The sequence below is a fragment of the Papio anubis genome, chromosome 11 (assembly GCF_008728515.1).
Source record: "Papio anubis isolate 15944 chromosome 11, Panubis1.0, whole genome shotgun sequence".
Classification (NCBI taxonomy): Eukaryota; Metazoa; Chordata; class Mammalia; order Primates; family Cercopithecidae; genus Papio; species Papio anubis.
Window position 1 is genome coordinate 55,149,972 of NC_044986.1, and position 24,993 is coordinate 55,174,964.

General features: G+C 39.9%; 1 long non-coding RNA gene across 1 annotated transcript; it reads left to right on the forward strand.

Annotated features, from left to right (window-relative positions):
* Positions 1–17,621: 17,621 nt before the first annotated feature.
* On the forward strand, positions 17,622–19,891 carry LOC101000989. Its single transcript, XR_161653.5, has 2 exons — positions 17,622–18,205; positions 19,645–19,891. It is a non-coding gene; the product is annotated as an uncharacterized LOC101000989 (long non-coding RNA).
* Positions 19,892–24,993: the final 5,102 nt, after the last annotated feature.

The following is a 24,993-nucleotide window of genomic DNA, read 5'->3' on the forward strand; positions in this document are numbered from 1 at the left end:
CCTTGAGGATGAGACAAATTTCACTTTTCACTGTAGTGAAAAGAGTTCTGCATTTGAAGGTTAAAATATTTGATCTCAATAATTTTAGTTTCCTTATTTGTAAAATGGCCAAAATAAGACTTGCTTTGTAGAAGTTTTTGAGGATGAGGGGGATTAAAAAAACCCAAAACACTCATGGAGCACCAGATACAGTGCCTGGCATGTAGGAGGTATCAATAAATGCCATTGGTTTTCCCACGCCCCCAGCACAGAGTGTCCTGAACATTGTAAGAACAATAGATCATTGCTGATGTGACTGAAATGTGCCCATTGAGATGAATTCCCCACAGGGGTGGCCGATATTTCTATTCAAAGACTGAAGGAACAAATGAAACTGAAATCTGTATTAAGACACACTCAGGCTATGGCAATGGAGAAAACTGGAAAAATGTCACAAGATCAATAGTGGTAGCAGTTCAACTACTGCTTTCCCATGATGGAAACCCAAAACTGAGGACAGAAAAGCAGACATGTGTCATTAGTTCTGCCATCTCTCCTTGTCGTTCTCATGCAGCATTACTAACTGATCGCAGCCGTCTGCCCTCTCTACTCAGATGGGTCTTCAGACCCCTAACATAGCGTTCAAGCAGGCATTCATAATCGGTTTATCATTGGCACTCGTGACAATGCCTATTTACTATTCTTGGCAGAAGAATGCTGCCCACGGCCTGCCTGACCCTATCAGTTGAATAACGAAAGAACAATTACTCCTCTCCTCTGTCACCTTTCTGAATCCATCCCAGAGTAAGAGGGAAAAGAGCCCTGTTCCTTTCTCTTTGTAGAGTGATTTTTAGTCTGTGGGTTATTCCTGACACTTGATATTTGGATACCACTTTATAGTTTAGATATATTTAAAGGAATACTTAATCCTGACAATGACCATGGGTGAGAGGTAGGCCACATATTACCCTCACTCTACATAGGAGAAAACCAAAGCTCTGAGGAGCTAAAGAACTTATCTAAGCTGAACTTATCCAGTAATTTGTATAGATGGAACTTGAAGATTGGAATGTTCAACTCCAAAATCTGGTAATTATTTAGACACCAATGCTACAATTACTGAGTAGTCTCAGGGAGAAGACTATGAATAGTAAGGGTGCACAAATGCATCATAGAGGAGACTTAGAAGGACCCTGTCCTGGTGAGATACTACCAGCAATTGTACACAAGTGCAGCTTTGAGGACACACCGAACAGTGGTAGCAGGGATCAGGCACAGGAAGGAGACCACCATGACTGGCATGGGAGGTGATGCAGGGAAGCCGGAGTGTATTAGGAAGTGTTCCAAGAGAACACTTCAAGTGCCAGACAAAACACATTACATCACTTTTTTCTTTATTGAGCTATAATCTGTGATTCTGTCTAAATCTTTTGGAATCAATTTATATTTTTAGTTTGTCAAATAAGGTTACTGTCTAAATTTTTTTTGCCTTAGTCCTAAAAAAAATACCTTTTAAGATTCAGGGTCTGAAGGAGAAACCTGATATTCTTAAATTGGCAAAAATGTCTGTATCCTTTCCTCCTACTCCTCTTGTGACTTTCTATACTGCTTTATCTTGGGGCCACCCATTGGTCTTTCCTGGGAAAGAGAATACTGAATACAGATATAACACACACAAATCAATAAGGCTCATACATATGAATCTCAACAAGTTAAATTTTATAATGGAAGAAAAGATCTTTCTGCAACCATCAAAGAAAAAACATGAAATAACTAAAAACTAGGCTTAAACAATAAATGTGCAAGATTTGTGTAAAGAAAGTTTTTAAATGTTAATGAGAGATTCAAAATATGAATTGCCCAAGTGAAAACATACTTTATTTTTAGAAAGACTCATAAATATGTCAGTTTTCCTTAATTTAATGTAGGCAGTTAATATAATTGTAATTAAAAGAGTACCAGGATTTATTTTTTTATTTTTTTGAGACAGAGTCTTGTTATGTGGCTCAGGCTGGAGTGCAGTGGCGCTCTCTTGGCTCACTGCAATCTCTGCCTCTTAGGTTCAAGTGATTCTCCTGCCTCAGCCTCCTGAGTGGCTGAGACTACAGGCATGCACCACCATGCCCAGCTAGTATTTGTATTTGTTAGTAGAGACGGAGTTTCACCATGTTGGCCAGGCTGGTCTTGAACTTCTGACCTCATGTGATCCATCCACTTCAGCCTCCCAAAGTGCTGGGATTACGGGCATGGGCCATCATGCTGGGACTCAAGATTTTTTTTTAATAGAGCTAGATAAACTGATAGAAAGTTCATATGTAAAAACTAGAAAGAAATAATGGCCAGGGAAAACTGTGAAACAGAAAAGTATTGAATGAGATATAGTCATATTGGATAATAATAAATTATGAAAAGGTAGACATTAAAATAGTGTGGTACTGGCATATCAATAGACAGACAAATTAATGGACTACAATTCAGTCCAGAAATACATCCAGATATACACATATTTAGTCTACTATAAAAGTGGCATTGCTGATCAGTGGCATAAAATGGATTGTTCAGTAAACATTTTTTAAAAAGTAGAGAAAGAAAAGGAAAGAAATCAGAAAAGTGCTAGGAGAAAATGTGTGTGCGTGTGTTTATGGAGAGAGAGAGAGACAGAGAGAGAGAGAGAGAGTTTTCCTATAATGCCCAGGCTGATCTCAAACTCTTGGGCTCAAGTCATCCTCCCACCTTAGCCTTCTGAGTATCTGGAACTGCAGGCACCATACCACCATGCCTGGTTAATTTTTTTTTTTTTCACAGATGGGATCTTGCTATGTTTCCCAGGCTGGTTTTGAACTGCTGACTTCAAGAAGTCCTCCCATGTAGCTGTGACTACAGGCATAAGCCACTGCGCCCAGCTTATATACACGGTAGAGAGTGGAAGGCCTTGCTAAGTATGATGTAAAATCCAGTGATTATAAAAGCTATCAATACATTTATTTAAATAATGTTTTAATCTTCAGGAAAAAAATAAAAAATAATGTTAAAATGGGCATCTAAGAAAGTATTCACATTATATATAATAGAGACTCATTTTCCTAATTTATTAGATATAAGAAAATATAAGAAGTTCAACAGAAAAATTGGAAAACAATGAAGAAATAATTCATAGGAAGATACAGAATTTTTAAACATATGAAAAAGTCCAGTCTCATTACAATAGAAATGCAAATTAAAACTCTAGTGATAGTTCATATCCACATATCAGAATGACAAGATAAAATAGTTTCATATTGCATTGTATTAGTGAGGATATGAGGAGTAGTCCATTTTAGACATCAGGGATGAAATAGTGAACAATAAAATTCTTTGGAAGATAATTTGCAATATTTCTCAAAATTATAAATGCATATTCCCTTTATCTCAAAGATTCCACTTCTAAGAATTTGTCCTACACATATACTAGTGCATATGGATACAAAATATGTAGAAACATTCATTTCATGATTGTTTATAGTGGTAAAAGATTGAAGCAATCTAAATATTCATCAGTATAGTACTGGTTAATTAAACTTGGTGTGTGCATGTAATAAAATACTGTGCAGCTGTTAAAATTTAAAAGTAACGAGTTTTAAACATTAGCTTTGTTTTGACCATAGCATAGCTGCAAGGTCTCCTTTCTTTTAGGCAAAATCTCAAAAAGTTGTCGGGAGGATGGAAGGTACTATGAGTGGTGACTTCTCTCTCCAGTTAAATTCATCATAATAAAGAATAATTCAATAGAAGGATAATTCACTAAATTTTAGACAGGCAGAGTGAATAGATTGTGGCTGCCCTTTAATGTACATCATTGAAAGTGAAAAAGAGAGGACATAAAAGATAGTTATTCAGAAAAGTATGTTATGGATAGGCATGTTTCTGGAAAATCTCTAAGGGGACATATGTGGAAAGTCCCTAGATTCAATTTGTGCAAGAGGCTGCATGACTGTGACCCAGATGCAGAATGAGAGAGACTGCCTTGGTATGCTGTAGCAAAACGTCAGATCCAGGACCCCAGGAAGTAGGTCTAGGGGCCATGGCTTACTGAGTAACACTATGTTTGCCTCACCTGCTGGCCTAAGATACTTCTGGGTGCTGATATGAGTGGGATGAGGGGCAGAAGTAAAAGTCTGGGAGCTCTTTTTAGGAACTTCTTAGCTTTGGCAGATTCCTCACCCCTCACTACTGTGACCTCCCTGGAGGCATCCCTGTGAGGAACAGAGAGGGAACACTGTGAATCCATATTTGTGCAGCTATATCTGTTGACTACACTAAGGATTCTCAACGCTGTCTGCCCACGGGGAATCACTCGGGTTAGTGGTAAGATTTGCCAGTGTTTAGCCTCCTCCACTAGGTGGTTCTAATCTAAATGGCCTAGGGTGGGACCAGGCATTGGTGTTTGTTAAATGTTTCCCCAAGTGATTCTTCTGTGCAGCCAGGTCTGAGAAGCATGGGACTGTGCTCTTCCAATAACTTTTTATTTACTTGTTTTTAATACTCAGTAATGTTGGTGAGTAGAAATATTTGGTGTTTTTGAGTTTTAGTCCTGCTATTCCTCAAATTCATTTGGGTCTCTTACTAGGCTTAAGATGGAGAAAGAGGCAAAGGGAGAGAGAGAGAATCATTGGAGGAAAAGTCTGAAACAGAATGAAAAATAAATGGGGAGAGAAATTAAAAGGGAAATGCTGAATTCTTCACTTCAAACTCACTCCAGAATCTTTGAGCATAGGACTAAAAGTTTGCAGTTTACACACTTCTGAGCTGAGTTGTATGCACACTTGAAGTTGGAAAGTTCTGATCTATTAGGAGATACATTAACAATACAATTAATGACAGAAAAGAGAGGGATTGGTGCCTACTGGCGAAGGGTGATGGGACAGAGGGATCATTGTCAAGGAGACTCAGACTATGCAGAAGAATAGGCTGCTTGGATTTTGCATAAACAACCTATGAAATTGGGGGCTTTATGTGAAAATCAAAACCTAACTGTATTCACTTTTCAATGCAAATGTACCTGAGTTAGTCATTTAGAATGAAACTCATCAGTGACACTAATCATTGGATTTAGAGTCCACCATAATCCGGTATGATTTCATCCTAATTTCATGACATCTTCAAAGATCCTATTTCCAAAAGTTGAATTCACAGGTACCAAACTTAGGATTTTGTAGGGGCAGGAAGGTGTGGTAACTTTCTTCACCCATTATAAGGGTCATAGTTGACATTCCTTTAACAAAAGGCAGATTAACAACAAAAAAATGCGTAACAAATGCATTTCATCAAAGTTTTACACGACAAAAGAGACTGCTGAAATTATGACCAAAAGACCCAGGGAAATCTGTTTTTATGCTTAGTTTTGATGAAGAATGGACAGCCACGCAGAAATGTGATTGGGCAAAAGGGTATGATCTAATGGTAATAAACTCAGGTGGAGAACCTAGCAAGGCCTTTCCAGATTCTTCTCAGCCTCTCTGCATAGCATTCTCTTTCTACCCAGGTATGGGGCAGAATCCCTCTAAAATGAAAGTCTTCAAGGAAGAAAAGAGAAGAGAGAGACCTTTCTAGGTTTTATGGTTTGCTTTAGGATAAAAGGGTTCTAGTTTTTATGAACCACCTTGGAGAGGAGAAATTCTAGTTTCTATGACTTGCTTCAGAAGTGAAAGAGGGGCTGTAAACAGAAGGGCAGGAGAAGGTCAGAGAGACCTTTCTTCTGAGGCCCTTCCAGTGTCCTAAAGTTTAAAGTACTCAGCATGCCAAAGTGCCATACTTCGGGTCTTCTTGTTCTGAGTTCCAACAACTTCAAAATACCTGTGTGGGGGACACAATTCAACCTTTACCGACACTTTGTTCAAAGCTACCTTCATTTTGCTTAAAGTTGTTTTTGCCCAGAAGACCAGCAGTAGCCACACCTTAAAGACCCATTTTTTCCTACCTCTTCATTTACAGACCTATAAATGATTCTAGAGCAGTACTTCCACTTTGGCAAAAGTATGGCTAAGACAGAAGGGATGGTGACACAGCATCACTTTCTCCATCACTACACTGATAGGCATTAAATTACACTGACAAGACAGATGCCCTGGGAGCAAAGAGCCAGTGTGTAGAGAGAGAGAAAAACAAAAGTAGCAATCAAAGTATGTGTGAAGACAGTTCCTCATTTTAGAGCTCTTTTTCCTGCCCATATATTAGAATATTATTTGACCATAAGAAGTTATTTGTCTTTACATCAGTTTGTTTTGTCCACAGGACCTGAACATTAATGTGCGAAAGCACAGAATTCCAGAAAGACAGACAAAGTGGCCTCTCATGAACATTTTGATTTTTTTTTTTTTTTTGCCTGTTAAAACAAATTGTTGTAAAAGAACTCCCCAAATCAAGTTTCAAGCCAATTGCTTTTAAGTCCTTGTAAATGCTCAAAAGAAAGAAACATCTTTGCCATTTGGTCAGTGACTAGGAATAGACTGAGTTCTTACTCAATGAGTTTTGATTTCCATTGGAAATTGCAGGCATAATGCATTTTAAGTAGACAGCTCTAATTCCTAGTTGTTAATGAAGACGATCTTTAGAATCAGGTTGGCAGAGTCCAGGATCAGGATCACAGGGATAAGGATATAGAGAGGAAAGAAGTAGAGGTAATAAGCAGGTAATAAGGAGGAATGATGTCAGGAGCAACAGATACCAGAATCAGAAGGCTTGGGGATGCTGAAGGCTCTAAATTGGATCAAGGCAGATAATCGTCCCTGAGAATTCCTAGCATCTCCCAGACCTGCTTGGTCCTGGCGATATCTGCTCACAGGTGGTTCCCACAGCAGCAAAGTTTTACTCAAGCAGTTCATTTAAGGGAACTCTCACATGGACACTGTGGATTTTGTTTCCATATTTAAGGGAAGGGGCAAGGAGAGGGGAAAAAGGCTTCAGGACTTTAGTTCCTTCGCTTTTTGCAGTCTAAACACATTAACTCCATACAATGTGTAAAATTCTTCTGTTTCAGAGTGAATGGATGCTATTTTATCACCTTCCAGCTCCATCCTACAGGTGTGAGTCCAGAGTTATTTTGTTTTCTCATTGATAAATGTTGTAAAGGAAGTTCCCTGGAGATGGGAGAAAATGAAAAGCATTTCACTGACTTGCTGAAGAGTGAAGGAAATCCAAATAGATTCCGATTCTGGCTGTGGAGTCAATGTTATAAATTAAAGGAACCATTTTACAAGGCAGCTTTTTCCCTCCCAATGACAGGGCATATCAACTCCTAAGAAGTCCTCAGGGCCATTCCCTGGATCAGGGACTCTGTGCTGATGGTGGTAATGGGGCCCTCCGATATCAGCTTGGGAGCCATAGCAGCTGCCTGAGAAGAAGCTGCAACTTGGAATAGACTTGGAAGCCCCCGACACACTTGGTTCTGCAATTTATCCTGAGCCTATGTCAGGTGATTCTGCAGTCCTCAATTATGGCTTTGAGAGGCTAGAAGGTAGGTTGTGCAGTGGATATACAGGGATGTGTGTGTGTGTGTGTTTGTGTGTGTGTGTGTATGCACATGTGATCATACACATGCACACAGAAGCCTTCAGGTAAGCTGGTTTCTGAGGCCGACTCATGCTCCTAAACAGAATTGCTTGACTCATATTCATCTATGATATGGTTTGGATTTGTGTCCTGTGTCCCTGCCCAAATCTCATCAAATTGGAGGAGATGCCCAGTAGGAGATGATTGAATCATGAGGGTGGATTTCCCCCTTGCTGTTCTTGTGATACTGAATGAGTTTTCATGAGATCTGATGATTTAAAAGTGTGGCACTTCTCCCTTTGCTGTCTCTCTCTCCTGCTACTATGTGAAGAAGGTCCTTGCTTCTCTTTTACCTTCCACTATGATTGTAAGTTTCCTGAGGCCTCCCAGTCATTCTTCTTGTTAAGCCTATGGGACTGTGAGTCAATTAAACCTGTTTTCTTCATAAATTACCTAGTCTCAGGTAGTTCTTTATAGCAGGATAAAAGCAGATTAGAACCAGAAGAGAAAGCAGAAAACGTACCAGAAGAATGAGGCACTGCTATAAAAATACCTAAAATTGTGGAATCAACTTTGGAACTGGGTAACAAGCAGAGTTTGGAACAGTTTGGAGGGTTCAGAAGAAGACAGGAAGATGTGGGAAAGTCTGGAACTTCCTAGAGACTTGCTGAATGGTTTTGACCAAAATGCTGATAGTGATATAGACAATGAAATCTAGGCTGAGGTGGTCTCAGATGGAGATGAGGAACTTATTGGGAACTGGAGCAAAGGTCACAGTTGCTGTGCTTTAGCAAGCAGACTGGCAGCATTGCGCCCCTGCTCCTGAGATCTGTGGAACATGGAACTTGAGAGAGATGATTTATGGCATCTGATAGAAGAAATTTCTAATGCATTGAAGTGTTCAAGATACGACCTGACTGCTCCTAACAGCATACAGTCATATGCATTCACAAAGAGATGATCTGAAATTGGAACTTATATTTAAAAGGGAAACAGAGTGTAAAAGATTGGAAAATGTGCAGCTCAACCATGTGGTAGAAAAGAAATTCAAGCCTGCTGCAGAAATTTGCATAAGTAAAGAGGACCTGAATGTTAATAACCAAGGCAATGGGGAAAATGTCTCCAGGGCATTTCAGAGACCTTTGCAGCAGCCCCTCCCATTAGAGGTCTAGAGGCCCAGCAGGGAAAAATGGTTTAGTGGGTGAGGCCCAGGACCCAGCTGCTTTGTGCAGCCTTGGGACATTGTGCCCTGTGTCCCAGCTACTCCAGCTCCAGCCATGGCTAAAATGGGCCAAGGTACAGCTTGGCCATGGCTTCAAAGGATGCAAGCCCCAGGCACTGTCAGTTTATACATGATGTTGGGCCTGCGAATATGCAGAAGGCAAGAATTGAGATTTTGGGAACCTCTACCTACATTTCAGAGGATGTATGCTAATACCTGGATGTTTAGGCAGAAATCTACAGCAGGAGCAGAGCCCTCATGGAGAACATCTACTAGGGCAGTGTGGAGTTAGGGAAATGTGGGGTTGGAGCCCCCACTGAGGCACTGTCTAGTGGAGCTGTGAGTAGAGGGCCACTGTCCTCCAGACCCCAGAGTGGTAGATCCACCAACAACTTGCACTATGCACCTGGAAAAGCCACAAGTACTCATCTCTAGCTCATGAAAGCAGCTGCAGGGGTTGTACCCTGCAGAGCCACAGAGGCAGAGCTGCCCAAGGCCTTGGGAGCCCACCTCTTGGATCAGCATGCTCTAGATGTAAGACATGGAATCAAAGAAGATTATTTGGGAGCTTTAAAATTTGATGACTGCCCTCTTGGGTTTTTTTTTTTGTTTTTTTTTTTTTTTTTTTTTTTTTTCCATGGGGCCTGTAGCCCCTTTGTTTTAGCCAATTTCTCCTATTTGGAATGAGAGCATTTACCCAATGCCTGTACCCCCACTGTATTTTGGAAGTAACTAATTTGTTTTTGATTTTACAGGCTCATAGGCCAAAGGAATTTACTTATCTCAGATGATACTTTGCACTATGGAGTTTTGAGTTAATGCTGAAGTGAGTTAAGACTAGGGGATTGTTGAGAAAGGGTTAATTGTATTTTGCAGTGTGAGAATGATATGAGATTTGGGAGGAGCTGAGGTGGAATGATATGGTTTGGATTTGTGTTCCTGCCCAAATCTCAAATTGGAGGAGTGGCCTGGTGGGAGGTGATTGGATTATAGGGGAGGATTTCCCCTTGCTGTTTTCATGATAGTGAGTAAGTTCTCATGATATCTGATGGTTTAAAAGTGTGTGACAGTTCCCCCTTTACTCTCTTTCTCCTGCTACCGTGTGAAGAAGTTCTCTGCTTTCCTTTCACCATCTGCCATGATTGTAAATTTACTGAGGCCTCCCTGTCATGTCTCCTGTTAAGCCTACAGAACTGTGAGTCAATTAAACCTCTTTTCTTCATAGATTACCCAGTCTCGGGTAGTCCTTTATAGCAACGTGAGAACAAACTAATACATTCTATGGCCTTAGGGTTGTGCATATGAGTCTAAAATGTCATTGTCTGCTCAAAATAAGAAGGAGAGTTGTTAAGCTATGCGGGAACTGGGGAAAATATAAAACTAAGTACCCTGTACTTAAGTCATACCTGTATAGTTTATGGGATGAATATACTCAAAAGTTTTAGGTTGCAACCGTGTTGGCATTACTGGGCATTTTGTATATCTTGAGATTTAAGGGGTCCCAAGAAAAACTCCTTCCCCAAACTTCTCCCCCAGGACTCCATAAAATTCTTACATCCTGCACTTCCTTGCAAAAGGGCAGATATCCTTGATTAAGAGATGCAAGGTTACCAGTGTACTTTGTAGCTTACATGGCAGCTCTCCAAGCTGATTACCAGCAATATCTTCATTGCTGCACCACATTTCCTGGTTGAAAGTGCCAACCAGCAATATCTTCATTGCTGCACCATATCTCCTGGTTGAAGGTGCCAGGGGCAAGTCATGCAGGAACAGCACTGCCCTCTCTCTCACTTGTACTGACCAGCTCCCTGTAAGCACCATTCTTTCAGGTTTCAAGGAAAGGAAAAGAAGCTTCTCCCACACTAGAAGGTTAGGGTACCCTGAGTTCAAGTATGTAGGTCACCTGCTAACTTGGAGTTTTATGTAAGACAGTTAAATCTTAGCATTCTTTCACATATTAGTGTAAATTTAGAAGGGACTTGACATAGGAGCAAGTAGACTTACATTTGGACTGAAAAGCCCTGAATTTGAATCTCAGCTTTTCGTGTCATAGCTGTATGATGTGGGGCAAGTTACATAGCTTCTTTGAGGCTCATTTTCTTCATCTGTAAAAGTGGAGTCATAATATTTATCTTGCAGCATTGTTCTAAGGATGGAATAACATCTGCAGTTATGCTTGGTACTTAGTAGGGAGTTAATCTATGTTTATCTAATAAATAGATCATTACTTTATACTTTTCAAAATGCTTTTATATGTAGTATCCATTTGTTCTTCTAATACCCGTAAGGTAGACAAGGGTAAGGGCAAAACCAGTAGAACCAAGGATTTCTGACTCCCCAGTAGTAGCTCTGGTGCTTCACAATAGTGTAAATTTGAAGAGAACAATGGAATAGCACATTCATCTACTTAGTTTGGACTTCAACGAGTTAGATTGAAACTGTCAGAGGGTGGTGAATGGACTTGTCATTCAAATAAAACACTCAGCTGTCTCTCCATGTTTGGGAAATCAGTTTATTTGCTCCCAGGTATTGGGCTGTGTCTTATCACTGTGCAATTCAAAAAGTTTATTTCAGAACTTTAACACAGAACGTTTTCCCCTTATAAGTCCCTAGAGGCCATCTGAATAACCTAAGCAGTATGCTTTGAAGTTCATGTTGTCCCTCTGAAGCAGCTGACAGAGTGAGTGACTTACACATTGCCAGCTCATCTGCATTAGGTCACAGGTTTTCTTCAATCCCAAGATGGATGCATTTTTTTGTAGTTGATGTGCATTTGGAACAGTTCCTTTGAAAGGACACTGGTCCTCTTCCTCAACCCAGGAGGTTCAGAGATACACAGTCACCTGGCTCCAACATGAATGGCTGTCTTTGCTAAAAATGGTTGTTTTCTTCCAATGCCAGAATAGGTAGCCGGGAATAACACTACTCTGTTTGGGATGTTTTATATGGGAGAAGCATACCAGTCCCAGGGAGAGTGCTCTTCTATTTTTAGATTCTAAGAATTTACGTGAGTTCATGTGAGCACATGTGCATAAATTAATATGCTTTTGAATCCAGCTTTTGGGATATTTAGTTAATAGGAAATGAGGATTTCTCAGATAATGGCATCTCAAAAAGTTTAGTTTTGGTTTTTAAAGAGATTTTTATTTTAAAGGCCACCTAGTAAAAGATCTCAACATAAAATTTTGTTGTTCTCTTTAAAATGGCTCTAAATAGTGCTGGAAGTGTTTAACTTGTTTCAAAGATTCTAATTTGAGCCTCAGACAGCTGCAGTGGTTATTAATATGAGCACAATGGCTGACACTTTGACAACAGCCCCTAGTTTTCGTTTACTGCTTTCATACTAAATGTCCCTTTTGTGCACAGGGTGTAAAAATCATGGTCAGATGACTGACTTGGGAGACCCGCCTGTAGACTGATCAGCATCTGAGAGCCCTTTTTTTTTTTTCCTTTTAAGAGAGTGTTACTCTTTTATTAGAAAAATTGGTAGATCTCTTATTAGATTATAAATCTTTAACACACTATTAGTCTTTCTCCAGTGTAGTGAAAATTCAAGGAGAAGAAACTTATTAATAAAATTAGTGAGGACTGATGTGTTCTTAATGCATATTTATACTAGGTAAATTGACATATAAAAGTGTCATGGGACATTGGCCTAGAATTAGAACAAATAAGCAGTTCTTTGTCATTCAACTGAAACATTATTTAGAGGTGAACATTTTCAATCAAAGTTATTTTTGCCTGCTTATTCTTTGTAATTTTCCAGAAACTAATGTTCTCTAAATGAAAAAACGACAGAAAAAAAAAAATTCGATGGCATATTCTTTTCTCAGCTGGTTTTTGTTTTGAATCTGTGCTGGATTCATGTGTATTTATATTTGGTCTGTGCATTTTTCTTGCAGAGCACCATTTTGCTTGGTTGAACTTTGTTTTATAAGTGTACAAAGGTTTAAATCATCTTGTGGGCATCTCTGCATGTGTCACATTCACCAGGCAACTTGTCTAACTCTGTGAATATGTTTCTTTTGAAGGACTTGGCTGATTCATTGTTTGAAGAAAAGCAAATAAACAACTTAAATACTGAAAAATGTACAAGTTAATATCTCTGACCCAGGCTGAGCCAAAGGCAGAATTATAAAGTATAAGCATTTCCCTATAGTGTGTGCTTTCACAATTCAAACTGACCATCTTACAAATTAATGCTAATGAGATTGATGAATAAGGAAACATACCTTGTATCAAGCAGCCTATTTTCCCTCCCAGAAGATAAGCTCCTGATGGTCACAGACTATCTCTGATTTTTTTCATTTTGAATTTTCTGTGTCTGGTCCAGTGTCTGTCACATGAATGAATGAACGAATTCTTATAGGACTTAAGTACTTATATACAGCTTAAATATGAGTTGTTTAATTTAATCCTCACTACTAATATGTAATGTGGATATTCTTATTAACATCATTTTACAAATAAAGAAATTTAAGTTCAGGTTGCAATGATTTACGCAACGTTATCCAGCTAGGGAAGAGCAAGGTGAATCTTTAACCTTTATCTTTTTACTCCAAAGTCCAGACTTCTAAATCTGATTTGTGTCACACAGCTCCTCAGTTCTGCCATTGTAGCTTGAAAATAGCCACAGAGTACATATAGACAAATGGGTATGTATGTATTCCAATGAAACTCGATTTATACAACACGTAGGCCTGATTTGGCACACTGGCTGTAGTTTTCAGTCCTTAGTATAAGTTCTAGTCCAGGCTTTCTTATTAAAAATGGCAATAATAAGATAATAAAAATACCAATTGCTAACACTTATTAAGCGATTCAGGAAATATATTTGCTTCCTTCAACTTATCTCTTTTAATAAACCGAATCACAGAATAGTTATGTCACTCAAGGTCATTGAGCTATTGCTTGTAAACTTAGGTTTAAACCCAGGTCTGCTGACTTAGGCATTCCCTTCAGGCTTTGGAATTCAGACAGGAAATTCCTGCTCTCACTAAAATCAGACAACAGAGTGCGGGATCTAAAATAAGTGACTTAGGGTTGGTGGACCCTTGCTACAGTTAGTCAGTCTGTCATCTTTGGTGACATGAAATCCAAAAATATGGGGAAACATGACCTTTGTGTTCCCACAGGTTGGAGCATGGGGATGCCAGCTGCCTAGTACAAGCCCATCACTGCATGGTGTGCCCTCAATGACACAGGACTCCCGAGACAGGAGGCTCTGGGGGAAATCTGTTTCCTCTCTTGGCATTTATACCTGCTCTCTCTAGGCCAATATTGCTTTCTAATATGCAATGTAAATATTTTCCTGCTTTTGAATCTCTAATAAAAAATGTATTTAAATTGAATTATGCAAAAATCATACAAGCCAGAGTTACAAACATTATATCAGACAGAATAAGATAACAACACTGCAATTCAAAGATGTGCAACCCTGCACCCTGGGCCACAGTTCTATCTCATTCTGCCTCACCTTCAGGGAGTGTATGTCTGGTGTCAGCAGCAATCCCATTCAGCAGGCAAGGCAACCAGAGTTTTTCTGGACTGGGCATGTGTGTTACCCTCATGGTGCTTCAGAAGGATGCTGTCACTAAGGCTACAGTACTAGAATCCTGGCCTCAGGAATGTGGCTTGATGGCAAAGTGATCATTTTTGACAGGCATGACTGATTTTTTCAATGAAATAATGGTCTGTATTCAAAGCTTCCCTTAACATAGAGAAAGTATACAGATTAATCTCCAACATTACAAGAATCAAATCACTTTCCTCTGATTTTCTTCTATTGGCAAACCCTGTTGCTTACTCCACAGACTCCACAGGGAAGGTAACATCCTGAGACCTTAGGATCTTCAGGTTGCTTTCATTGCTATTGGGATAAGCCAGAGCTGTGTAAAATATGGTACTATGAGAATGGGGAGAAGGTGGAAGAAAGATAAGGAAGGATGAGCAAAATAACACCTTTAACTAGGTTATAAAAATAAGTGGTGGGGATAGGGGAAAATGGGAGCTGGTATTCAAAAGTATAGAGTTTCAGTTTTGCAAAGTGAAAATGTTCTCGAGATCTATTGCATGACAATGCAAATATATCGCTATTTAACAATACTGAACTCTACCCTTACAAATGGTTAAGATGGTAAACGTTATGTTGTGCGTTCTTTACGACAATTTCAAAAAAGAAGAATAAGAAGTGTTCAAATGCCAGTTCCATGACTATCTGTGTAAGACTGAGGATACTTAGGAGCCTAGATTTCCTCATTGGTAAAATCGGGGTTATGATTCCTAACTCATTACATAAGGTTAAATGAGATATAGTACATACAGTGTCAACAGTACTTCCTACTAGTAGAATCTCAATAAAAGCTAGTGCTCTTTTCCATGTCTATCACTCATCCCCAACACTTTGCCCATTGCTTGGGTAGCAGATTTTATCTTTTTATGGGATATTTTTCCAGGAAGATTAAAAATACTCTGGGTAGTACCTAGTTCTGGGTGCTGAGAGGAGTAGTGATGGAATGTCAAGAGTGCCCCCCATGTAGCCTTCTGGGTGAGGAGACAAGAAAGGAAGTGTGTGAGCGTACAGTAACATACACAATCACACACTCACACAAATCAGTTAAGCAGAGTGCAACACAGGTACATTAACAATTACCAAACCCAGAACCTTAGACAATCAGTACTCCAGATGTTTACAGAAGTGAGAGAGCAGAGTAAGCTGGATCCGTGCTTTTCAAACTTGAATGTGCAATCAAATTCCCTGGGGAGCTTGTTAGAATGCAGATTCCGATTTCGTAGATCTGAGGGTGGGGCCTGAGATTCTGTATTTCTAATAGGTTTCTGGTCTACTTTGTTTATTCATGCATTTATGCATTTGTTCACTATTGACTCTGTCATGTACCATGTATTTTACTATAAATGAGGAATAAAACAATTATGAAAATATAGCCTTTCTTTCAAAAAATATAACAGACAGGTAAAGTAAAGATTAAAATACAGAATCGTAAGTGGTGGAAATATTCCCAGGGTTCTATCGGGGCCCAGAGGCATAAAATACAGATTGATTGCTTTATGATGAATGGATAAGAGTTTAAGGGCAGTTCGGGCAGGAGGAAGGGCATGTATGAACACCAGGGAGTGTTCAATAGCATTTTTAAGATTGTCATGATAGGACCAAAGCAAAGGGTCTGGGAAGAAGAGTGGAGAGAGAGAAAGAGCTGGACAGTGGTCAGTGGCCAAGTTGTGAAGATTCTTGTGTGCCAAGCCAAGGTGTTGACACAACATTCTGAAAGCTAAAGTGACCCGTGGAAGGAAATCCAGAGGGAGCTCAGAGAGTTCCATCTCAAGATGGTGTGTTCTCAGCCCTGATCTTTCTATAAGTGACTATACCAGCTCCTGTCTAGGACCTAAGCTCTTGACTATATTTTACCTGATTTAGTGCCCACCTCTTTCTTCTACCCCAAACATGTGAGTCACATTTCTTCTACTCTATGGTTTTCTTTAGAAGAGGTTAGTAATGCACAATGAAACAAAACTAATTTGTCCAAAGCAGGGCCCTTCAGAAGTTAAGAGAAGTTCCAACAACCTTGAGTATTTGAGTCTCATGGTTTATTTAAAAGACAAAATAGGCCAGAATAAAGTGTGACGTTTACAGAATATTTTAAATATTTTCATTAAATAAATGAAAACTTTTGTCACAGTAGGTATGTTGCAAGAGAGTATTATTTTAAAGATAATTATCATTTTATAAATATTAAAGTACATTGGAACCAGAATGGGGCGTAAGATTAATGCCTGCTTTTAATTCTGTATCTTTGTGGTTTCATATATATAAACTAATTTATAAGCAAGAAAAGTGAAAATGTGAAGACTTTTGTAAATGTGAGGCTGGCTGTAACCTTCCTTGCCCCTTTTCTCCCTCCCTACCCACCTAATAGGCCCTGATCTAGGAACTTGGAGATTCTGTTTTTCTTTTCTAATTATTGGAGAAAGCACTACAATGCACAGAGCACTAGATTTCATAGAGAAAAGCAACTGAAGGGTAGGCAAGGTGACCAAGGACCAAATATTAGTGATTTTAAAGACCACCTTGAGAGTCAAAGAACCCGCTGTGTTGCTCCAACCTGATGCCAACATGGACACATGCAGCAAAATGACAAAAACCACTGCAGAGGAAACAGGAGACAGACTGGCGGGTCCTCTATTATCACCTCTCTTTTTGTGTTGTTGGCTTAGTGGAAGATTTCCTAATTTGAAAAGACAAGTTAATTTTTGAGACAATGAAATACAAATGAATGTGCAAAGAAAAGGCATATCTGGCTAGGCACAGTGGCTCAGGCCTATAATCCCAGCACTTTGGGAGGCCGAGGTGGGCGGATTATGAGCTCAAGAGATCAAGACCATCCTGGCCAACATGGTGAAACCCTGTCTCTACTAAAAATACAAAAATTAGCTGGGCATGGTGGCACACGCCTGTAGTCCCAGCTACTCATGAGGCTGAGGCAGGAGAATCACTTGAACCCGAGAGGCGGAGGTTGCAGTGAGCCGAGATTGCACCACTGCACTCCAGCCTGGTGACAGAGCAAGACTCCATCTCAAAAAAAAAAAAAAAAAAAAAGAAAAGAAAAGAAAAAGAAGAAAGAAAAGAAAAGGCATATCTGCCAGCCAAGAATCAGTTTTCAGCTTAAAACACAATAATACAGACCAAATTTAGCTCCTGTTCCCTGAACCAGTGGCAAAAGCAGCTAGTGCATGTGCCCAGAAAGCCACATGCAGCATGTTTACTTCACTATCCCGCTCTGTGCTGCTTTACTGGTTCTACACGTTAGGATTACAGATCCTTATAGGAATAGCTTCTTCACTTTAATGATTTCTTAAGAAAAAAATAAAACAAGATCTAGATCGTAGACTCCCATCAAAGAGCTTACTGGGAGAAACAGCTGTATTATGAATTATGAAGATTATAGGGGCATCCAACAAGGGGAAAAATTAAACTATTATCTCGTTCCTTTGATAAATTAAAATTGCCAGGCCTAGGCAAAGATCTGACTGGACAGAGTGAATTTTGGAGTGAAATTTTATGGTTATGTCTTTTAAAAGCCATGTAAATCAGCAAGCGTAAAGCTGACAGGACCTTGCAGGCTTCAGCAAGAACACACTGTCCCTCTCATTTATTTAAAAGAATGCTGCCCTGCTCAAAGGCCTGCAGTGAGCCATGCCAGTGCGGTTTGGCTGGACTGTGAGTGTTTGATGCAGTCTGATGTGAGGGTGGGGGTGGCGCAGAGAACGTTGAAATCAAAAAGGATTCTGCTCTGTAGAGACAAAGGAGCCACAGAGACATAGACGTGGATCTGGGAAATACACCTTTTGCTACTCGTTCAATTTTAGAAAAGGGGTTTCTGGCATGGCTGAGCAAAACTTAAACTTCTTCCCCTGAGAATTACAGGAATTACAGGACCTGACAAAGCTCTAAAGATTAAAGTAAGTTAAATTGACTACTTTCACCAGTCTATGATTAAATGCCCTATATAGGATGTAGAGACAGGTGTCTGGTTCAGAAGAGGAAGGGGAGGTTGGAAACTGGTTGGAGTGAGAACTGAGCCTGTGGACTATGAAAATGTCAGAGCAGAAGGGGCTTTAGAGTGAATTTGGTTCCCCTCATTTTATAGATGCGGCAATGGAAGGAGACCTCAAGTGATTTTCTTAGGGTCACATGGTGATACATTGTTGGGATGAATATATACAGCTAGTAGAACTTTTGATTAATGTGAGTGGCAGATTTATTGCAACAGGGGCTCCAATTCTTTTCTTCTCTCTATCCAAGCACCATGGGATGTAACTTTGTAGCTCCTCCCATCAAGAAGTCTGTTCAAGAGGTCTCATTGAGGTCTACTTCCTCTACCTCCAAACCTGGGCTGGCTTTGAGACTTGCTTTGGTTGGTAGAATGCAGCAGATGTGATGCTATGCAGTCCCAGGCCTATGCCTTGAAAGCCGTGCTTGCTTCTGCTCCGTCTCTTGACCTTTGCTTCTATTAGCCCTGACCAGCCTGCCGAAGGGACAGAGACCACAGGCACAGAGCTGAGGTGTGCCAGCTGAGGCCATCTGAAACATGGGAGAGAGAGATGGCTATGGTCAAAGAAATGCTCAGCCAGGCCTGACCCAGATCAATAGAACCCACCAGCTAACTGTGAACTTGAGAACAGTAAGAATGGCTACTGTTTTAAGCCTCTTAGTTTTGAGGGTGGTTGTTTGCAGCATTCTTGTGGCAACACTCGGCTAGTCAGTGGTGCTATAATGAGAGGTTGGTCACTGAGAGGAAAAAGAGGGAGCAGGATAATCCCTGGCATGGTAGGTCTTGCAGTTTCCATCATGGGGTATGGTGGCCAATTTAAGAATGAAACTATATCCTGGAAACAGATCCCGGAAAAGTCTCCTCACCGTGATTGTGGCATTGTGCTGTCTAAATGAAAGACAACCCTGAAGGGTTTGTATCATCACTTCCTAAAGCAGAAATGATCCTGGGGCTCTTCCAATTCTGATTTTAAAGAAAAGGAAGCAGAGGCTGCGCCGTGTTAAGGCAGTACCAGCTGCATAAGTTAATGGGCCGGACACAAAACAAAACTGTGGAGTCCCTTGTTAAAAAATTACTAAGATGGTGACAGCAGGGCATTAAACTAAGCACAAATCCCTTTTAAGTATGGGACTCTGTGAGACTGCACAGATTTTATGCCCATGAAGCTGGCCCAGATTTAAGCAATTCGTCCAAGGATATCACTTCAGAAGATTCATCTGTCAGGCTAACCTTTACCCAAAACTGTAACCTGGTATGTTTGTTAACTGCTAGTTCAAGAAGCAGGGCAAGAACCTAAGGCCTCTAGTTCCCACTCCAGTGATTCTTCTTTATTTTTGCTTTTGACAGACCTATAGGAAGAAAATCTGAACCAGAAACAATACGGCAGACTTGGGCTCTGACTCACAGAGGGAAGAACTTATCATTCTTCACGGGGCACATAGAAGCATGAGAATTTGGGTTCAAGCAAGTAAATTCTAAATTAGAACCCATACATAAAGTGTTTGCAATGTCCAGTTATATCTCTATGATATTTTCTTTGTGAAAGTTGATTGTTCTTCCTTACAATAAATTGCTTGAATTGTCTGTCTCTTCATTTAACTATTTCTTTTTCTTGTCTTTGCTATCTCTCTCTTTTTTTTTTTTTGGTAAGTAAAAAATTTTCAGGGACTAAATAACAGGGTATTTTTTTTGCTTTGTTTCTCCTAAGTTTTGTCTGACTTATGACATTAATAATTATCCAAAATCTCTGATTTCTTATCTTTTCTATAGAATGCTGGAAAAATGACAGCTCAATATGTACATTACCCCATCCCTAACCACCTTCGTCACTACTTTGAACACTCTTCTCTCACCCGACACTGCAGTTAAATATGACTGGAATCCTTGTTTCTATAGTAAACCAATCTACTTTATTTTATGGATAATTAATGTAAAAAATTAGACTCTGGGCTTCCTTCAGGTTTTCTTAGGTTTTTCCCACTGGCGTATAATGAAAAATTCAAAAAGGGCCTCTTAGGTAACAGAGACAAGTTTGCAGATTTTTTTATTAAATTTCTTTAGAAAAGACAAGGTTTCTGTGACCTCCTTTTTTTTGAGACAACGGAAGTGACAAGACAAGATCTTAAATAATAAAGTTAAAGCCATCGGTAAAGGCAAAAGTCAAAGACGTGAAACATCTGTGAGAACACACGTAAAAGCTAGTGGGGATATCTTGAAGAACAGAGCTCAGTTTCGCATCAAAGGTCAAACCAACTGAACACCAAGGCTTGATGCCAGCCAGAGTCTTGCTGTGTAGAGGCTAGTTGCTTTCTGCACGGACACTGATTCTTGCTTTAAAGATTACTTGTTAACTCACTAAACACACCCAGCCCAGCTACCTGCATCATTCCTTTGTCAAGGTTCCCATCTACCTGGCCCAGCTGCAGATGAAGGTCAGATTCTCAGGGTATTTTACCCCTCCCCACTTCTTCTCTTTTCCAAATCACTATTCTGAATTTACAGTTGGCCAATGACCTCTAACTGGATTAATAAAATGTCTAATTTAGTTTGGAACATTGAGCTTCTGTTTCACTTTGGCTTGTTCAGGTTTTTATTAAATCAGAATAAATTTTCATAGTCCCTACGGAAATGCCAGCCTTCTCCACTAAGCTGGCAAAACATTTCCATTTCCAAAGAAGTATGAAAACCTGTTTCCAGCCAGGCATGGTGGCTCACACCTGTAATCCCAGCACCTTGGAAGGCTGAGGCCGGCGGATCACGAGGTCAGGAGATCGAGACCATCCTGGCCAACACGGTGAAACCCCGTCTCTACTAAAAATACAAAAAATTAGCTGGGCGTGGTAGCATGTGCTTGTAATCCCAGCTACTAGGGAGGCTGAGGCAGGAGACTTACTTGAACCAGGAAGGCAGAGGTTGCAGTTAGCCAAGATTGCGCCACTGCACTCCAGCCTGTCGACAGAATGAGACTCCATCTCAAACACTCCCCTCAATCCCCACCCCGCAACAACAACAACAAAAAACCCTGTTTCCAGAGAAGGTTCTGTAGTGGTGAGGACTGGTGAAAGAAACATGGGTCTTAATAATCATGACGACCTGCCCTGGTTTTTATCTTTTAGGTATGGTTTGTCTTCTGCTACTTGGTGTTTCTACCCAATCTATTTCTTATCTGTTTCTCACTTTTCTCTTGTATATTTCAGCCCAAACACCAAAGCTGTGATCCATTTTTAGTTTCCAAGGTCACATTGGCACAGAAATCTTTCTGCAGGCATCCCTTGAGGAAAACACCAAACTACAACTTTCTGCCCTTAAGCTAAAGGCTGTATAAGCCTCTAGCTTCTTGCCTTCTGCTCAGTAGGGGATTTTTCTCTTCCTTTTTTACTCACTCTTTTGCCATTTCCTTCTCTTAGCACCAGGTACCCTAAATTCCTTTCTCTTGCTCTCTCCTGCTTTCTTTCATTTGACCCTGAAAACCAAAATGCTGATAAGCTCCCTTCCTTTGCCTCATTAAAAAATTGCCATAAAATTTATAGCTGGCTTAGTCCAGCCATCACTGATCTTCTTGATTTAGTTACTGCCAAGAAGTGTTTTATGATTATCCACTGACTTATTTACAACAAACCTAATGAAGTCCTTGGTGTTAGGAGCCTGTATAGATATTATTTGTTTGGAAAATAGGGTGGGTATTTAGATACTTGAAGTTCTCTGCGTAGGCTGGGGTGGTTTGGGTTGTTTTGCTTATGCATTTCAAATGGAAAGGCATAACCCCAAGCCTTCATATGTAATAACATAGAATCATTTTGCTGCTGTGTGGCAAATGTGTACAGCCCTGAGACAGCACAGGAAATTTTCCAATACTTCCCTAAGCATTAGTTTCAGGAGGCCATTTGTGAGGCTAGTAAGAGAAAACAAATTGTGTTGGTCATGATAAAATTGTCCGTTGGTGGAAACTATTTGAATACCTCAATGTGATGAGGTTAATTGATTATACAAAAGTGATTTAGAGGCTGATATAATAACCACCTGTTTTGAGTCTGCTATTTGAAAGATGGGTCAGGGCAGGAATAAATTAAATGTTTGCAACATTGGAATTGTGTTGATTGTTCAGTTCTGTATTTAGAATATGTGAAAGGGATCTGTTCCCCCTGTAATCCCTGATACTGTTGTCGGTCACAACATAGGTCACAACATAAATGTAAGGTGTTCAGTACTACCAAAGTTCTTTAACAGGTGATGCTGTGTCCTGAGTAAAACAGTGTTATTACCTGGAACAGATCCATAAAGAAGAGTTGTAATGCATGTTTCCAAAGAGAAAGCCTGACTGTATTTTTTGGGAAGTGAACCCTAAAACAATGGTGCCAGGAGTTACTTGAACACTTCATTGTCCTAGAAGAAATCTGATGTCTGAGGAACAGTTGTAATAATCTGCCTTCTCTGCTTGCTTCCCCCAACCTGGCTAAGGATTGATTTAGGGTCTGGGGTGGTGGCAATAAAGATTAAGCATTTGCAACTGCACTACTGATTACTATATGTTCCTTTGCTGAGGCCACTGCTATTTTCTAAAGAGTTGCTAGTGGAGAAGAGCCTGGTGGTGAAGGAAGAAAAATAAAGACTCACTTGTTTAAGTTTAAACTATACTTCACCCAATAGTACAGAAGCCAGAAAAAGGAGTGATCATAGCAGGCAAATCTGACACAGCACTGTTAGAGAAGTGCCACTTGATAAGTCAGGAACTGTGCTTGCATAAACCATGTATAAACCAAGGCCCCACATGACCCAACCTCAACATAATGCTCCATGAAAAAGCACAGTCCAGAAACCAAAGTCATTATAACTGAAACCTGCTCTTTACTTTGATCTCTTAAAAATCATGATAGTAGATCCGTTTACAATCATGGTAAAACACCTTTCAACACCTTTTTTTTTAGAGACAGGATCGCACTCTGTTGCTCAGGTTGGAATGCAGTGGCATGATTGTAGCTCACTGCAACTGCAAACTCTTGGTTTCAAGCAATCCTCCCACCTCAGCCTCGGAAAGTGCTGAGATTACAGGCATGTGCCACCATGCCCTGGCTCCCAAACTGCCTTTGCTTCCTTTCTTGTTTCTCAGACTCCAAAGCTGCTCCAGAGACTCTCACATGTCAAATCCTACAACACTTTCTCACAGAACCTGTGGCCCATGTGGGCTTTTGTTCTTCACCCAACTTCTTCAGTTTGCAGGTCTACACTGCCTCACTGTTTTTGTTTGCTTTTGCCTTGTTTTTTTCTGTCCTTTTGTTTTGTTTTCTTTAACATGGTCTGCCTATTCTTACAAAAAAGCTTAGGAATTAGTTTGGCAAAATTCTCTTAGAGGGAAAGCAAGGGCAAATGAAGAATCTGAGTAGACAAAGACAAAGTCCTCTTATCAGGTGGAGTTCGGGCAGGAGTCTCAAATTACAGCCATGTTAAGAGATTTTGTCCCTTAATACTGTCACAATTAACAGTAAAAGCTAACATTTATTAGTAGTTAACACGTTGCATTCATTTTGCTAAGTGTTTTTACATAAATTATGTCATAATAACTAATTTTATCTCACAAATTTGTAATATCACCATATGAATAAGGAAGGTGTATTTTAGAGAAGTTGAGTGATTTGCCCAAGGTTACATGGCTGGTAAACAGCAGAACTAGGACTTCTCAGCCTCAAATTCTTTCCAAAGCCCACTTTCTTTTCTTTTCTTTTCTTTCTTTCTTTTTTTTTTTTTTTTTGAGATAGGGTCTTCCTCTGTCGCCCAGGCTGGAGTGCAGTGGCACAATCTTGGCTTACTGCAACCTCTGACTCCCCAGGTTCAAGCAGTTCTCCTGCCTCAGACACCCAAGTAGCTGTGATTACAGGTTCGCACCACCACACCTGGTTCATTTTTGTATTTTTAGTAGAGATGGGGCTTCACCATGTTGGCCAGGCTGGTCTTGAACTCTCGGCCTCAAGTGATCTTCCCGCCTCCACCTCCCAAAGTGCTAGGATTACAGGCATGAGCCACTGTGCCCGACCTCAAAGCCCACATTCTTAATCATCATAACTTTTAGGTATCAGCATTCTCCAGTGGCTGAGGTTACACTGAGAATAAAGCGATCATTGAAACACACTAATACTCTTCAGATATAAGAAATATAATCATCCCTATCCTTTCACAACACTGTCTTTTTACATAATTTTTCAGCTAAATGTACCATTTTTGACCCATATCTGTATTAACATGCTGATTACCAAATGTTAGACACTTGTCTACAAATTAGTACTAAAATTTTCTAACTATAAAAGATTGCGATTTGGAGGGGAAATTCAATTTTTAAATTTCTCTCTCTTATTTTTTATTATTTTATTTTTATTACCTTTTGCACCCAAAAGATCAGAGGACATTCTATGGTTCACAGTTATAATTTTGAGACTGTTTCTTCATCTCCACTCTATCTCATCTGTGAAGCTGGAGGGAGGAAGGATTTAGGAGAGAGATTGGGAGCTCATCAGAGCATGACAGTCATGAGTGGTACCCAGAGTGTGAGAATGACCTCTAAACACAGTTGCCAGCTCCACTGTCAAAAATGCCACCTCAAAAAATTATCTTTGCATAAATTTCTACTTTTTGAACAAATTTCCCTTTTGGTATAAATGTTTCCTGCTATCTTTGTATCCTGATTGAAAGTGAAATGCTATGCCT